The sequence below is a fragment of the Lepisosteus platostomus genome, chromosome 5, assembly GCF_059453375.1.
Source record: "Lepisosteus platostomus isolate fLepPlt1 chromosome 5, fLepPlt1.hap1, whole genome shotgun sequence".
Taxonomy (NCBI): Eukaryota; Metazoa; Chordata; class Actinopteri; order Semionotiformes; family Lepisosteidae; genus Lepisosteus; species Lepisosteus platostomus.
In genome coordinates, this window is record NC_142615.1 from 14,497,075 (window position 1) to 14,515,053 (window position 17,979).

At 43.8% G+C, this 17,979-nt stretch overlaps 4 non-coding genes across 4 annotated transcripts; 2 read left to right on the forward strand and 2 right to left on the reverse strand.

Annotated features, from left to right (window-relative positions):
* The first annotated feature begins 8,917 nt into the window (after nucleotides 1-8,917).
* trnaf-gaa (transfer RNA phenylalanine (anticodon GAA)) lies at nucleotides 8,918-8,990 on the forward strand. Its single transcript has one exon. It is a non-coding gene; the product is annotated as a tRNA-Phe (tRNA).
* Nucleotides 8,991-9,747: 757 nt separating this feature from the next.
* Nucleotides 9,748-9,819, reverse strand: trnah-gug (transfer RNA histidin (anticodon GUG)). The gene has a single exon. It is a non-coding gene; the product is annotated as a tRNA-His (tRNA).
* Nucleotides 9,820-10,512: 693 nt separating this feature from the next.
* trnav-cac (transfer RNA valine (anticodon CAC)) lies at nucleotides 10,513-10,585 on the forward strand. The gene has a single exon. It is a non-coding gene; the product is annotated as a tRNA-Val (tRNA).
* Nucleotides 10,586-16,841: 6,256 nt separating this feature from the next.
* On the reverse strand, nucleotides 16,842-16,915 carry trnat-agu (transfer RNA threonine (anticodon AGU)). Its single transcript has one exon. It is a non-coding gene; the product is annotated as a tRNA-Thr (tRNA).
* Between the last annotated feature and the right edge of the window lie 1,064 nt (nucleotides 16,916-17,979).

Sequence of the window (17,979 nt, forward strand, 5' to 3'; positions counted from 1 at the left end):
TATACTATCCATAAAGCTATAAACCTTTCTGTAAAATCTGAAAACATCCTCACTTCCTTCTGCTGACATGCTGTTACTTTTCTCTAATCAGTTTTCGGTGGGTAATGCTCTTTCAAAAATCTCCACACTAATTCCCACCCTTCTCCCAGATTCTCTCTTAAGGCGTTCTATTTCTTCTTTCGCTGTTTCTTTTTCTGCATATATAACTTCGTTTCGTTCAGCCATTGCTTTTAGCTTTTCCATCAGGGATTTTTGCGTCTCATCTATGATATTCTGTTGAATTCTCAAATATTCCTCTAACTATTGTTTATTTTTATCCAAATATTCATACACTTTTCTACATTCCTGTTCAGCCTAAATTCCGTCTGACAGTCAATATTTCTTTTAAGTTTCACTTTGGATTAATCAAACTTTTTTTCTTCACACCAAACCATTTTCACGTCTCCCACGCGCCCCGCGGAATCCCCCAGTCGAGACAAACTGACGAACTATCACAATACAGGAACACGGACCAGGTTCCAAATCCTGGCTTTAAACACACAGTTGAATTGAGTTACCATTTTCGGCTCTTCTGCGAGTACAGTTCTAGTTACTACCTTCAGCCGTACTGCAGTCGTGTACCAGGATGCAACACCTGGATTTTTTCGCACGGGCAGGGCGAGACGCTATTCCTTTAGCAATCCCTCTTTTTCTACCCCACCTTCACAAAAGAGGCATCTAAAAACACATACACCATTAACTCATTTTTCTGTTGTATTTGCTTCAGCTTCAGGAAAACCCTGAATCCACCACAGCAACATGGAGAGGACAAGGGACTTTTTAGAAAAGAGGAGTCCTTACCTCTTTTTAGAAGCGGCCGCCTATCTTTTCCTCTCCATGTCCGTGTGGTTTAATTTAGATGGACACTTCTTCATCATTTGGGTCATGTATCCGCCAATCTGCCTCCTCCTTTTTAGAGGATGTTGTAAACCTTTAGGAACAATATGATCTAGCAACAAGGTTATGTCACTGTAATTACAGATGCAGCCATTCAAAGTGAGCGGTACAGAAACGTACCGCAGGTATGATGACACGGGGTACCGCGGTGCGTGATTGGTTGACCGACAGGGGCACTCGTGGTCCGTTGGTCTGTCGTAGAAAGACTTACTGTAAACGTCTTTACTGTGCCCGTTGTAGATATTGAATTTTACCACTGAAGGGAAATCTTAGTAGCTGAGCATAAAAAGAATAGGAGCATACTGTAACGCGTGTGAAGGCCGTAAACGATATTAATTTTGGAACGTAAACATACAGTATATAGCTGGTCTTGGTACTTTAAAGAAAAAAATACACACCAGTATTCCATTTCTCCCTAAACATTTTAAGCTTCTTAGTCTTTAACTAACGTGATACCGGAGTCAACAAGCATACTTTTAGAATTTGATTAAAAGGGAATATAATATGGAATCGCGTATCTAAAGAATTTAATAACGGTATGATTATATCCGTGTACTGCGGCAGGGCTGTGTAGGGCTGTTTCGCCTGCCTGATCATGCGAGCTGTCTTGTAGCCTACTGGTCTAGGTGTGTGACTACCAACTGGCAGGTTGTGTGTTTGAATCCAGCTGGTGCTGGACTTTTATTTTAACAAACATTTCTTCGAAAAAATAGGTAAGCGATATTATGGACAATCAATTGACTTTTATATTTCAAAATATCGCAACATGATCGATATTTGCGATATTTTGAACATATCTTCCCTTCTGACAGCGGTTCCTGCTTCTATTGTGTGTGTGTGTGCAACAGTAAATTTTTATAGAGAAATGGAGGCTGGACAGTATGCGTTACAATATAAACATTTATATTGATTTAAATCGTGTTCTGATTTAAATCGCAAACGCGTGTTTAATTATGTGTTTTTTAATCATGATCAGGCTAATGCATTTCTACATTTTCTGTATGAACCAGCTTAGAGGTTCATACAGAAAGACAGCTTGTGTTTAAATTGAGTGTAAGGTAATTTATGCTTCTAAAGTCATGGTCAGTATTGTTGTACTGTGCTGTACTGTGTCACATTATTTTATAGCGTTTTTATTGCGTTATTAAATCCGGTGGCGCTGTGTTAGTTTCCTGACTCACATTATTTAAACTGCGACACTGATCATTCATCTCTAAATAAACTTTATTTTATATAGCGTTTTAAGCGAATAGGTAATTAGATTGCTCATAAACCTAATCACTTTTTCTACATAAACACAGTGTGATTGCTCTCTGAAAATGCTTTTCCTTTATTTTTAAAGTAGGCTCAGATTTCAACTATAGATCGTATTATTATAAACTTTCTTGGAAAAATGTATTTTATGTAAACCATGTTTGCTATTAATTCATTTAGGGCTAAAATACGTTCATTGTCTTCCAATCGAGTCGAGTTGACATTGGAAGCCTGCCACACCCGGACTGTTAAACCAACGCATTAGCACATCAAAGCCCATTGAGCCAGTATTGGCTTTAGTATTTAGTATTTAGTATATTGTAACGCTTACGGCAGACAGGCACTGTGTAGGAGCCGACGCACCAGAGCAGCGCATAGAGGGAGCGTCTGCATTTATAACTTAGTTTTTAAAATTAGTCAAGCAATACGAAGCATCTCCTTTTACTTAGTGCCTGAGCATACTGCAACGCGTGTGAAGCCCATAAACGATATTAATTTTGGAACTTAAACATACAGTATATGGCTGGTCTCGGTACTTACACACATACACACCAGTATTCCATTTCTCCCTAAACATTTTAAGCATCGAAGTCTTTAACTAACGCGATACCGGAGTCAACAAGCATACTTTTAGAATTTGATTAAAAGGGAATATAATATGGAATCACGTATCTCAAGAATTTAAAGACCAGACAATCGCAAACTCGTTTTCAATAAAATTATTTTATTAATTCAGCAGTTTGTGAGAGGGACATCCAGCAGGGAGAGACACACACACCGGTTTTCATTGACAAAATTGTTTTTTTTCAATTCCTCTTGTCTAACAGGAATGTTTTGTTTGTGGACAGACTGTTAGACAAGAGGAAAAGACCGCCTCCTCCTACGAAGCATTTCGTTGATCCGATCACGAATTCTTTTCCAGTCGTACGCAGCAAGGGTTGAGAATCTCCGATTCACCATCGTACTAATGGTTTCCCGGAGATTGCAAGGCAAGGCTCTTTTGCCTCTGGACCCATCGAAATTTACAGACGTGGTCCACCCCCAGTAAATTTCAAAAGTCACAAGATTTCGAAACACGAGGGCGGCGTAGCGGTCGGCTCTTGCTTTCCCGTCTATGCCGATGCACTGCAAGTACAACCCCCCCTCCATCTCCGGGGTGATGGGTAGCAGTTGGACATCTGGGAGAATTATTCGTCCCACTGGCATCTGTGAATTCCGCTGTGCTTCCTGGGGGGAGATAGCCGGCGGGGACAGCATCAACAGATTCCTGCGCGGTGGTGAACTGAGAGGCCGGGATGGAGTGTCCTGAGGCGGTGTGTGCTCTGCGGGGGGCAGAGCTTACGCCAGGCATTGCAGCCTGCGCGGTGGGGAGAGGCACTTTTCGGGAGACAGCTGCTCAACTGTTTGACTGCTGGAACTCTAGCCTCCCAATTCTCCCCAGTAATGCATCATAATGCTCCCGCTGCTGCCGAAATGTCTCCATACAGGTGCTGCTTCTACAGGTTGGCACCCTGGCCAGTGGCCGAGAGCAGAGACCCACGGCCTGTGGCAAAATAACATAATTCATGTAAGAAATAAAGTCACACAGTAGTATTCATCAGTCGCGGAACAGAAGTCAAAATAAACTTTTCTTTTTTTCCATCTTACCGCTTTCTTTTTTACTGTCCTGGTGGTAGATCGTTTCGCCGGTGCGGTGTTTTCTTGAAGAACAGGCTACGAAGAAATAATTATAATTGAATTTAAAATTCAAAACGGCAATAATACCTTGTAATATGCGCTGTAATCGCGTATTTCAGATGAAGTCTGCTGTATTTGCTTACCCTTCGCTCTTTGGAAGCTGGGGCGGCAGAAGCACCCCGTCTCTTCCGTAAAACGCCTTGGTCTCCATACTGTACTATGGTCGCTGTAGTGCAGGTTCGCAGTTTTTTTTTTTGTGATGGGAGCTCACCCAATCCCTTGGTGTCTTTTATGCGTCACACATACTGTATTTCAGCGCCATATATTTCATGGATATTATGGAATATAATGGATGGATATCTTAGTTATCTTTCTAGTTCACAGGTTTGCATGCATAATTTAATTTTGAAAGCCACTGAGACATCAGGTACTACTGTTGTATTTATGAAAAAGAAACAAAACAAAAAACATACTAACAACTGTGCCATCGTACTCCTTAGTTAATACATTTTATTATTCATAAACAGTTAACATTGTTAGCAAAATATTTTGAATTATATTTAACCCTATTTTTTCTTTAGTTTTGTATTTAACTTATTATATGATAGTCAGACTTAATGTATATTTGAACAATGAAAATATATTTTTACAAGATTTTACATTAAGCATTTAAAATTAATATGGTTAATAATAGTAAACCGTAACATGCTGTAACAAGATCGGTTAAACTGCGAAGAAAATGCTTTCAGAGAAAATGTTTCAGGTGTGAAGAACATAGATCTCCAATGCAATTTCAACCAAACCTGTTCCCACACACCCTGCCCCCACTACCATTAGAATATACACAAACATTTTAGCGTTTCATTCTGAGCAGAAGACCCTCACACCTGAGTGCTGGCTGTGACGAATTAAACCGGTTTTACAGGTTTCAATCATAGACCATGTGACATGGGACTCAGTAAACTACAGTAACACCGTATTTGATAACGCTATAAAATAATGTGACTTGGCACAGAACAAGTTTACAGCACAGTACAAAAATAAATGCTGACCATGACTTTAGAAGCATAAATTGCCTTACACTCAATTTAAACACAAGCTGTCTTTAGCCCTCTAAGCTGGTTCATACAGAAATGTAGAGATCCAGGCTCAGAACACACAGCTTCATTAGCGAATACATATGCAGGACAACTAGAGAAGACGTTTTACAGAGGATGGATTTTTAGAAACATCCCATCAGACATCCCATCATATTCACAACGTGAAATCTAGAAAATAATATTACCTAACCAAAATCCGCAATATGGAAACAGAACCTGTGTAATTGTTGATAGATGATGTACTCGTAACATTTTTTCAAGACGAACTACAACATTTAAAAAATGACTTGTATGTACTTGATATCTCTAATCAATCCACGGGTCCCAGCACAAAACGAAACGAAAACGCATACCGTTTCGCGCTTCTTATTAGTTGCTCAAAAGTAATTTGACCGTATGAAATGCATAATATAAACCTAGAAACATATACGTGAGCAGTACTTAAGCACTGTAGTATCAGTGTTAAGACATACCTCTCAAATACTGTAAATCAAGTTAAAAATATCTGAAGACCGATTCTGGTCGTAATGAAACCATGCAAGGGAGTTTTTATGTCCGTTGCAGTTCTTTTGCAACATGAATATAATTATATCGTTATTAATTTCTTGAGATACGCGATTCCATATTATATTCCCTTTTAATCAAATTCTAAAAGTATGCTTGTTGACTCCGGTATCACGTTAGTTAAAGACTTCGAAGCTTAAAATGTTTAGGGAGAAATGGAATACCGGTGTGTATTTTTTTCTTTAAAGTACCGAGACCAGCCATATACTGTATGTTTATGTTAAGATTTCCCTTCAGTGGTAAAATTAGATATGAATATTCAATACTTAAACGGGCACAGTTAATACATATTCATATTGTATACAGTACAGTTTGCATACGGTAATATGTTTATGTTACGCGATTAAAAAATAAATAAATAAAACTGGAAGGTCCAGCACCACCATTATGTTTATATGGTTGTTTTTGTTGGTTGGTTGTTATTATGGTTATTAATAATACGATCTATAGTTGAAATCTGAGCCTAAATAAAAGGAAAAAGCAAGTGATTAGGTTTATGAGCAATCTAATTACTTATTCGTTTAAAACGCTATATAAAATAAAGTTTATTATTAATTTGCTGGACAGAGCGGTGAACATTATTATGCATAAGACAAAGATAACGATCCTGATCAGTTTAGAAATCTGTGTACGCTGTAAGGTTTTTACTTCTTAAACTTTTAAAATACACGTTTTGAATAGAAAGAAATCCTCTTCCTGGTACAGTATGTATAGCAAACCAGCACTTCTTTTTTCTCCAATCAGAGGGGTGTCAGATGGTGTCAGCCAATCACCATTCTGCGTTGGGTAGCAACGGGTGACTGTTCTCAGGCGGAAGATGTAAACAGCTTAATGTTCGTGTTTTAAATATTTTTTTTAAATTCAATTAAACGGGCACAGTTAAGACATTAAATATACATATACATACTGTATACAGTACAGTTTGCATACGGTAATATGTTTATGTTACGCGATTAAAAAATAAATAAATAAAAATGAAAAGTCCAGCACCAGCTGGATTTAAACACACAGCCTGCTAGTTGGCAGTCACACACCTGAACCAGTAGGCTACAAGACAGCTCACATGAACAGGCAGGCGAAACAGCCCTACACAGCCCTGCCGCAGTACACGGATATAATCATACCGTTATTAAATTTTTGAGATACGCGATTCCATATTATATTCCCTTTTAATCAAATTCTAAAAGTATGCTTGTTGACTCCGTTATCACGTTAGTTAAAGACTTCGAAGCTTACAATGTTTAGGGAGAAATGGAATACTGGTGTGTATTTTTTTTAAAGTACCGAGACCAGCTATATACTGTATGTTTACGTTCCAAAATTAATATCGTTTATGGCCTTCACACGCGTTACAATATGCTCCTATTCTTTTTATGCTCAGCTACTAAGATTTCCCTTCAGTGGTAAAATTCAATATCTACAATGGGCACAGTAAAGACGTTTACAGTAAGTCTTTCTACGACAGACCAACGGATCACGAGTGCCCCTGTCGGTCAACAAATCACGCACCGCGGTACCCCGTGTCATCTTACCTGCGGTATGTGTCTGTACCGCACACTTTGAATGGCTGCATCTTTATGTAGTTTGCTTGCATGATGCCGGGAACAGCATGGCTGCTCGTTGCCATATGGTCTAGCGGTTAGGATTCCTGGTTTTCACCCAGGCGGCCCGGGTTTGACTCGGTTTTGCCTCCTGCTTTCCAAAAGATCAGCACGGTGTACGAAAGAGCCGCATTAAAACTACTCGAACGTGCAAAACGTGCGAGAAGAGGGGGCGCTTGTTTCCAACCGAAACTTCTCGCGTGTGAGACGAGCTGATCATCGCTGTGGGAGGGTTACTCTGGTAGACAGGGCTGACCTTCGGCAATAGGATTTATAGTCTCCAAGATGATATTTGCACTTTCTGGAGAGGCGATTTTCTCCACTTCAGTAGCCCGATTTCGTCGATTGCGTGGAGAGGGCTGTAGAATGTGGCGCCGCCTTTCCTGCTCCGTCCATGACAGGCGTGCTGGTCTCTGGAGAGAAAGCACGGTCCATCAGCGCACTCCAATAAAGGCAGTGGAAGCAGCTGAATCGCATTGGCGAAGCTCAACGCTGGGCCGCTGGGCACATCTTACCACCGTTTCCGTTGTGTAGTGGTTATCACGTTCGCCTCACACGCGAAAGGTCCCTGGTTTGAAACCGGGCGGGAACAGAAACCTTTTGTCGCCAGGCACAAAAGGGGATTGGGGATTCGCCTAGCGCTGTGTGGCGGGATCTGCACAGTGCATGTCACAGCGCATCCTGCTTTCACTTCAATGCGCGTCCTGATGTACCCCAGTCTCCCGCGTGACAGGGGGGACAGGTGACAGGTCCTATACTAACGAGGAAGACATCGCTCTCTCCGACCCCCGGCATCGTGTCCCGACCCAGCGTGCTGGAAGCCGACGCGTGCTGTGATCCCTTTACAGAGCAGAAATGACAACCGAGGAGCCGAGAGATTATTTCAGCATTTCGCGTCTGAACGGAAAACACAAACGACCAACTCGGAATGACTTGCCTTTGACGCTTTTCAAAGCGTTCTTTGTGCACGACGACTGCGCCGCCTAGCAGATACAAATGGGTTGTACAACTTTGAACTAGCAAATGGAAGAGGGCTAAGCCCCCTCTCTTTTAGCCCAGGTTCGATCTGTCTCCCAGAATCACCAGGGCGCACACACACACACCCGTGCCATTGAAGTGCTCTGCTTAATTTCTAAGGGCATCTCAACATTCACTATTACCCCGAGTGCAGAAAAGACAGCATCCACAGCAACAACAGCTCAGGTCTCTGCACAGGAGCTAAGCTGCCCTCATCTCCTCTGCGGCTCCTGCGGAGTGGAGTCCTGCCTGGAGCCGTGTTTGCAGGCGGCGGCTCCCCGCGCCCTGTCTGGGCGTCGTGTCCAAGAGCTCCTGGGAGGAAGAGCGAGCCCTCCCACTCGGGGGCTTTTCCACGGTCTGTGTGAGGAGGGGCGGGTGTGTCCAGTAGCTTATCGAGCGGAAGCCTGGGGCGGCGGAGAGCTGTGATCGTGCAGACCTTGAGGTGTCACCTCTTTGTCTGCTTTCCCGCCCCCCCCTCCGCCCAAGCTCTGCTCCAAAGTAGCCCGGCAACCCCTCACACCTGCACGTGTCACAACCTAAGGTGCGGTCATGAGACACCCATGGGGTGTCGTTCTGTTCTTGCTAATTGTTTCCTGCCCGTCGCAGGCAGGAGTCCATGCGAGGAAGATGCGCTGGACAGAGCTCAGAGGGCGCAGCTAGGTGGCTTTCCTTCTGAGTGACGTTCCTGCAACACTCTCCCGCTACTCTTGGTGCGCTCATGCCACAACACAGAAAGGCTGGAGCAGGTGGCTGTGGGCTTTGCGCACTGCCGAAATAGCTCAGTTGGGAGAGCGTTAGACTGAAGATCTAAAGGTCCCTGGTTCGATCCCGGGTTTCGGCATTTTGTTTCATCGCGCCCTTTGTTCCTCTCTCCAGCGCCACCTGCCTAAAGTGACGCGTCCCTTTCTCAGCCCGAAACGCAAGCGAGACACCAGCAGCAGTCCCTACAGGTTTCTGTAGTGTAGCGGCTATCACGTTCGCCTAACACGCGAAAGGTCCCCGGTTCGAGACTGGGCGGAAACAGCCTCGTTTTGCACGCTCCTGTACTTCACAGAGGTCTTGAGCGACCGGTCATTTGTTCCCAATGTATTTCCGGTGCCTTCGTGCACTCTTGTACCAAATGCACGTTCCTTCTGTACGCGGAGCCGATCATTTGCAATTGGGCTGTGCCGACAGACCAGGTCGAGCTCTGTCGGCTCAAAAGCAGCGCAGGACCTGCAAGAACAACAGAAAGATTAGCATCCAGCGGGGGCCTCTTAGTGAGCCCAAGAGCTCATCAAGAATCGGCTCCAGCAACAGGGCTGGGCGCATTGTTCCATTCTCCGCCCACTCTCGGTGTAGACAAGTCCCTCCTGGTCTCTGCTTGAAATGCACTTTCCTGCGTTTGCTTTGGTGTAACTGGCTTCCCCTGCATGGGCGAATGTGAAGAAGATCCTTAGTAAGTCATTGAAGAAAACCGAGAAGAGGTCGGAGTGGCCTCTGTCGTTCATCAACGATCCAGTCAGGCAGTACTCCTCTGTAAAGCGCCGTTCGTTCACGTCGATCGGCTTTTTTATTGCCTTCATTCGTGCGAGTAGTAAAAGCAGACGCCCCTATTCTGCCGTGACCCGGATTCGAACCGGGGTTGTTGCGGCCACAACGCAAAGTACTGACCACTATACGATCACAGCGAGTTACCGAGACACACGTGGCAGGGCGGAAAGGGCTGTGCTCTCTTCGTGTGACATAATACGGAAAATTCCTGACGTTGCATTTCAACTGAGCCCCAGTATACATCGACCCTTCGACACTCTGAGTGACAACTCTCTTGCGTGTTTTCTCATATTTATGTAGTTTGCTTGCATGATGCCGGGAACAGCATGGTTGTTCGCTGCCATATAGTCTAGCGGTTAGGGTTCCTGGTTTTCACCCAGGCGGTTCGACTCGGTTTTGCCTCCTGCTTTCCAAAAGATCAGCACCGTGTACGAAAGAGCCGCATTAAAACTACTCGAACGTGCAAAACGTGCGAGAAGAGGGGGCGCTTGTTTCCAACCGAAACTTCTCGCGTGTGAGACGAGCTGATCATCGCTGTGGGAGGGTTACTCTGGTAGACAGGGCTGACCTTCGGCAATAGGATTTATAGTCTCCAAGATGATATTTGCACTTTCTGGAGAGGCGATTTTCTCCACTTCAGTAGCCCGATTTCGTCGATTGCGTGGAGAGGGCTGTAGAATGTGGCGCCGCCTTTCCTGCTCCGTCCATGACAGGCGTGCTGGTCTCTGGAGAGAGAGCACGGTCCATCAGCGCACTCCAATAAAGGCACTGGAAGCAGCTGAATCGCATTGCGAAGCTCAGGGCTGGGCCGCTGGGCACGTCTTACCACCGTTTCCGTAGTGTAGTGGTTATCACGTTCGCCTCACACGCGAAAGGTCCCCGGTTCGAAACCGGGTGGAAACAGACATCTTTTGTCGCCAGGCACAAAAGGGGATTGGGGATTCGCCTAGCGCTGTGATCGAACAGACCCACTGGACCCACCTCTTAGTGTGGCGGGATCTGCACAGTGCATGTCACAGCGCATCCTGCTTTCACTTCAAGGCGCGTCCTGATGCACCCCAGTCTCCCGCGTGACAGGTGGGGACAGGTGACAGGTCCTATACTAACGAGGAAGACATCGCTCTCTCCGACCCCCGGCATCGTGTCCCGACCCACCGTGCTGAAAGCCGACGCGTGCTGTGATTCCTTTACGGAGCAGAAATGACAACCGAGGAGCCGAGAGATCATTTCAGCATTTCGCGTCTGAACGGAAAACACAAACGACCAACTCGGAATGACTTGCCTTTGACGCTTCTCAAAGCGTTCTTTGTGCATCGAACAGACCCACTCACCTCTTAGTGTGGCGGGATCTGCACAGTGCATGTCGCAGCGCTTCCTGCTTTCACTTCAATGTGCTTCCTGATGTCGAGTCGTGTGCCGTGCGGAGGCTCTGAAAGCGAGAGCAATGAAAAGGTGCACGACGCTGTGAAAGAAAACAGAGAAGTGAAAGGCAGTCATTTCTCTAAGGAGGTGAAAGAAAAGCTACTCCCCGTCGGGGAATCGAACCCCGGTCTCCCGCGTGACAGGCTGGGATACTTGCCACTATACTAACGAGGAAGACATCGCTCTCTCTGACCCCCAGCATCGTGTCCCGACCCAGCGTGCTGGAAGCCGACGCGTGCTGTGATTCCTTTACGGAGCAGAAATGACAACCGAGGAGCCGAGAGATCATTTCAGCATTTCGCGTCTGAACGGAAAACACAAACGACCAACTCGGAATGACTTGCCTTTGACGCTTTTCAAAGCGTTCTTTGTGCACGACGACTGCGCCGCCTAGCAGATACAAATGGGTTGTACAACTTTGAACTAGCAAATGGAAGAGGGCTAAGCCCCCTCTCTTTTAGCCCAGGTTCGATCTGTCTCCCAGAATCACCAGGGCGCGCACACACACACACCCCCGTGCCGTTGAAGTGCTCTGCTTCATTTCTAAGGGCAACTCAACATTCACTCCTACCCCGAGTGCAGAAAAGACAGCATCCACAGCAACAACAGCTCAGGTCTCTGCACAGGAGCTAAGCTGCCCTCATCTCCTCTGCTCTGCGGCTCCTGCGGAGTGGAGTCCTGCCTGGAGCCGTGTTTGCAGGCGGCGGCTCCCCGCGCCCTGTCTGGGCGTCGTGTCCAAGAGCTCCTGGGAGGAAGAGAGAGCCCTCCCACTCGGGGGCTTTTCCACGGTCTGTGTGAGGAGGGGCGGGTGTGTCCAGTAGCTTATCGAGCGGAAGCCTGGGGTGGCGGAGAGCTGTGATCGTGCAGACCTTGAGGTGTCACCTCTTTGTCTGCTTTCCCGCCCCCCCTCCGCCCAAGCTCTGCTCCAAAGTAGCCCGGCAACCCCTCACACCTGCACGTGTCACAACCTAAGGTGCGGTCATGAGACACCCATGGGGTGTCGTTCTGTTCTTGCTAATTGTTTCCTGCCCGTCGCAGGCAGGAGTCCATGCGAGGAAGATGCGCTGGACAGAGCTCAGAGGGCGCAGCTGGGTGGCTTTCCTTCTGAGTGACGTTCCTGCAACACTCTCCCGCTACTCTTGGTGCGCTCATGCCACAACACAGGAAGGCTATAGCAGGTGGCTGTGGGCTTTGCGCACCGCCGAAATAGCTCAGTTGGGAGAGCGTTAGACTGAAGATCTAAAGGTCCCTGGTTCGATCCCGGGTTTCCGCATTTTGTTTCATCGCGCCCTTTGTTCCTCTCTCCAGCGCCACCTGCCTAAAGTGACGCGTCCCTTTCTCAGTCCGAAACGCAAGCGAGACACCAGAAGCAGTCCCTGCAGGTTTCCGTAGTGTAGCGGCTATCATGTTCGCCTAACACGCGAAAGGTCCCCGGTTCGAGACTGGGTGGAAACAGCCTCGTTTTGCACGCTCCTGTACTTCACAGAGGTCTTGAGCGACCGGTCATTTGTTCCCAATGTATTTCCGGTGCCTTCGTGCACTCTTGTACCAAACGCACGTTCCTTCTGTACGCAGAGCCGATCATTTGCAATTGGGCTGTGCCGACAGACCAGGACGAGCTCTGTCGGCTCAAAAGCAGCGCAGGACCTGCAAGAACAACAGAAAGATTAGCATCCAGCGGGGGCCTCTTACTGAGCCCAAGAGCTCATCAAGAATCGGCTCCAGCAACAGCCCAGTGGGCAAAAGACGTATAATATACGTCTATTAAACGTATACCTTAGACGTCTAAATGTGGTCTACAATTCGTCTAGAATGAAATTCTAATATACGTCTAAAGTTATACGTCAATTATACGTCTATGTTTAGACGTTCATTATACATAAATGGTTGGAGTTCTATTATACGGATAAATTTAGAGGACTATTATACATATATGGTTGGAGTTCCGGAAAACTTTAGAGGTCTATTATACGGATAACTTTAGAGGACTATTATACGTATATGGTAAGAGGTCTATTATACGTATAACTTTAGACGTCTATTATACGTATATGGTTAGAGGTCTATTATACGTATAACTTTAGACGTCTATTATACGTATATGGTTAGAGGTCTATTATACGTATAACTTTAGACGTCTATTATACGTATATGGTTAGAGGTCTATTATATGGATAACTTTAGACGTCTATTATACGTATATGGTTAGAGGTCTATTATACGGATAACATTAGACGTCTATTATACGTATATGGTTAGAGGTCTATTATACGGATAACATTAGAGGTCTATTATACATCAAAGATAGATTTTATAGGTGTAGAAACAAGTAAACCAAGCCAATGATTAGGTTTAGAAATTTATTCTGAAAATACACATTCACACCTGAAACATACGTATTTCAAATTATACATTGTATACAATCAATCAACAATCAACATATGGGCAATAATCATAAAAAACACAACTAGTCTTAAACTTCAGCTACAAATTCTGGTAACATGGCAATATACAGTATAGTAATGACAAACACAAAACTAATTACATTAACACACTAACTCAAAACCACATTTTGATTCAAATATACATTTTAAAATGTACAACTTCTATATTTCCAAGAAAAAAAATATTACAATGGAAGTTAAGACGATTTTTGTCCACTATTTGCAAACCCTGTCTAATTGTCCTAACAGTTAGAACCAAAAACCTATTATTTTCAGAGTCCAGATCTCCTGGCCCCCTGCCTTGCATATGCATTCTTCAAGTAACACATTGCGTGCTCCTTTATTTCTTTTTCTGTTGATGTAGGGTGGGACTTCAGCACCGCAGCTAGGAGAAAATTATATAATATTACTTCCCAAATAAATGATGATTAATATCTTCTTTAGTATAATCTAAAAAATGAACGGTTTACTAAGCTCAAAGCTGAAATAAATGTATAAAATTTGGCTTGCATCATAGCAGTTGAGCAATAAAATCTGTCCTAATTACCCAAAGTTTGAAAGTACAACATAGAATAAGAATAAGAGAAACGGCAAAACGATTTTGTGTCATCTTCCCCATTCACACTATTTTATGTGCCATTTTTTTGCTTATTCACGTACTATTTTAATCAAAATAATATTAAGAAAGATCTGTATGTATTCAGATAGTATTATTATTGTTCATACTTACTCGTCAAAAGAGGATTGCTGAGATATTTGCAGATATACTTCTACGTTTGAAAAACGTGTCCAAAATGGTGACCAACGAATACTAGCAATGCATTGTGGTATATAACCGGAAAATATGCTGGGTTCGATATTTTCTCAACGTATGCGTTTATTAATGTTGTCGATATTATGGTTGAAATTTAACATTGATAATACATCGCGGCTATGTGCCCCCTGCTATGAGCTGATGTGCAATTTTAACGCATGCAGTTAGTAAGGATCGGTCACTGTTGTATGGTATTATATATAATGACATTATGGAATAGGATGGGGACAGGCCTGGCATCACGGGGGGAGGGGGGAATGTCGCCCCTTCAGTTTTGGGCAAAAAGATTTACCTAACTTAATTTGCGCCCTAAAAAAATAGTTGTACTTTGTCAATGGTCAGACAACACTAAATGACACGAACAGTCACTCAGTCTGTATGATGGGCAGGAGGGCTATCCGTCCAGGAACTGCACATATCAGTCGTTATTGAGTGTCAACATTACGATCCTGTTTGCTCAGGTGGACCGATTCCTTGCAGTAGTTTATCATTATACTTAAAATCGTTATATAACTAGGACTAGTTATAGCAGTCTGTGCTTTCTGTTGGTTTTACAACATTTTTTTCTTAACGATTCAGAACGTCCATGTAGCTGCAAAAATGAACGCTTATGGTACTTTTCGCTCCAGGCAATACAAAACGTGAGAGTGACGAAAAATGTGAAACTGAACTTCATCGCAAATACCAGATTGCTAGTCGTTATCTTCTATCATGAAGCACTAATCAATGGCATAGCTGCGAGATTTCATTTGGGTAGCTGCACCGTACAGCTCCGTTTCAACCGAAATATCACTCCCCCCTCAGAATTTCAGACGCCCCCCTACAGATTTTTCCCCGGGCACCGCGCACTGATGGGGGACGGGGTGTCCAGGAAATGGTATCAACTTTTGTCAAGAAAATAAAAATAGAAACTCTATAGGCACTCAAACATTTTACTGTTTTTTTTTCAGGCAGGTGGCAAGACCCCCTCAGCAAAACCCTTGTATGCCAAGCTGTGGGCATTGATTCGTCGAATATACGTATATGTACGGCGAAATTACGTCTATACGTATATATACATCGCCTCGACGTATAATCAACGTCGAATTGCAACCGTAAAATCGACGACATGAATAAACGCATATATAACGTCGAAAACACATCTAACACAGTGCCTGAGGCTTTTTACTGTATGTATCGTGTGTGCCGCAACTAGGAGTATACGGCACTCTGCACAGTGCACGAAGTAAATTATTTTGGCAGTAATTAATTTATTATATTTACTATATGTATTATACACGTGTAAACTAATTACTGCCAAAATAATTTACTTCGTAATTTACAGTAAAAAGCCTCAGGCACTGTGTTAGATGTGTTTTCGACGTTATATATGCGTTTATTCATGTCGTCGATTTTACGGTTGCAATTCGACGTTGATTATACGTCTAGGCGACGTATATATACGTATAGACGTAATTTCGCCGTAAATATACGTATATTCGACGAATCAATGCCCACTGGGTCCGTTTTCTATCGCCGGCATCTCTGTATTCTTTTTAAACGCGATATTTTTTATTCTTCGTGTGTGAATTTCAGGGAGACTCATAAACCCTTTGTCTGTTTTAAAGATACATTATTTTAAACCAGACATAATGAAAGACGTAGTAACTAGACACACATACAAGACACATGAATAGTAGCGGCTCTGAATGCAATACAAACGCCAATGGCGCAATGGATAACGTGTCTGATTACGGATCAGAAGACTTTAGGTTTGTACTCCTTCCTGGTTCGTGAAGAAGCTTTTAAACCTCACTCCTCAACACTGACATCGTAGGGTGTGCGGTCCTACACAACCTTACTATCGACGGGATGAGTCTTCTGTTCAATCTCCGATTCTTTCCGCACATTCCTGCTATTTCACCACCGTTATTGTAGGATAACAGCCACAGACACGAGAAGATATACTATTCCGAACAAATGTCTTAAAAAATCACGTTGAAAAAGGTGACAATACGTTTTTGTTTCTTTAACTTAACCTTACTTTTGCCTGTAAAGTTCACATTATTTTCTGTAGCCGCAAATCCCCAATATTTCTGCTGTCTCCCGAGAAACACAAGCGTGGAGTAAAATCATATTAAATAACACAACACATCTATTAATTTAACATCCAGATGTGACAGAACACATGTAAGACTTACACACAGCTTTTAATATGCTCTAGTGAATTTGCAGGTGTCCTGGGGAGGGAAGAGAACTGATATTAAGGAAATACATATTTAAAGGGGATGTAAGTCTTAAATGTGTTTTGTCACATCTGGGTGTTAACTGAATAATTGTTTAGCATTATTTATTGTGTTTTGACTCTATACTTGTGTTTCTCAGGAGACAGCAGAAATATTGATGTTTACATTTCTATTCACATTCCCGGTGATATTGACTGAGGTAATGCAGAAGCATGTTCTCTATAACAATAAACGGTGCGAGAAGACAGGAAGAAAGGCACCGCTAGGATTTGAACCCAGGATCTCCTGTTTACTGGACAGGCGCTTTAACCAACTAAGCCACGGCGCCGGCAGAATCCACCTCTTTTACTGCGACTTGGACACACCGCTCTGAGACACCTGCGTTCAGTAAGCGCTGAGTCTGCTGGCTTAGCACGTTGCCTCCTTTACATTCAATAGGAGCCCCGACACTAAGAGAAACGTATAGAAATGGGTTTTATCCGGCACTTTTCATGTCCAATGCGCTTGACATCTCCCACGGGCGACAAAGTTCATTTACGACACCTTTCTTTCTTTCTTCTTTCAGCAGGAATACAATAATGGCAACAACATGTTTGGAGTTCGGCATTTCATTTAGTCTGCGGAAACATCGTATCGGAATGAACTGCCTGAGATAAAAGAGTAATTGCGGCTTCAGATCGTTTTTACAGAGCATTGCGTTGTTCTGCTCATGCTGACTACACGCTTTAGATATGTCATTTACTGCAAGCGTTGCTTTTCCAGGTTTTTCTGAAATTCCTCGCATTTGAGCCAGCACTAAAACATTTCATTCCCGTCGCTGAATACATCGTGGAAACGGTATTTGCAACGGAATGCTGTCACACATGAAACATTTTCGTTATTCGGTTCTGAAGTTTGAAAATGAAATTAAAACGGGGGTCACTTCATAGGCTTGAAAGAAGTCCAAGCAGCATAAAAACCCGCAAATTCTTACAAAGGCTGCATCTTTCTTCTGCTGCTGTTATAAATCTGCCTTAAACATTTGAATACATACCTTACTGCTGCTAATCACATTCACGTGTTTACGAAGCTTTTTTCTGTCCGTTATGTTTTTGCTAAGCAGTTTCTCCGTTTTCCTCGTACTGTGATTGTCAGCGAGCACAACAAGACTGAAACAGTGTAAAGGCAGGTAAAAAAGTCAGGGTAAAACGCCTGATTGTCGGGAGTGGGATTTGAACCCGTGCCTCTATTTGGAGAGCGAAACACAAAGCTTATAAGACACAAATCTGTAAATTTGCTGTTTTAAACCGCTCAACTATCCTGAAGAAATGGGTGCGGATTGTATCAGTCACATCCGCTTTTCCGTAAATTTAGGACGATTGATACAACTGGACGAACAATTTGTGGCGTTTA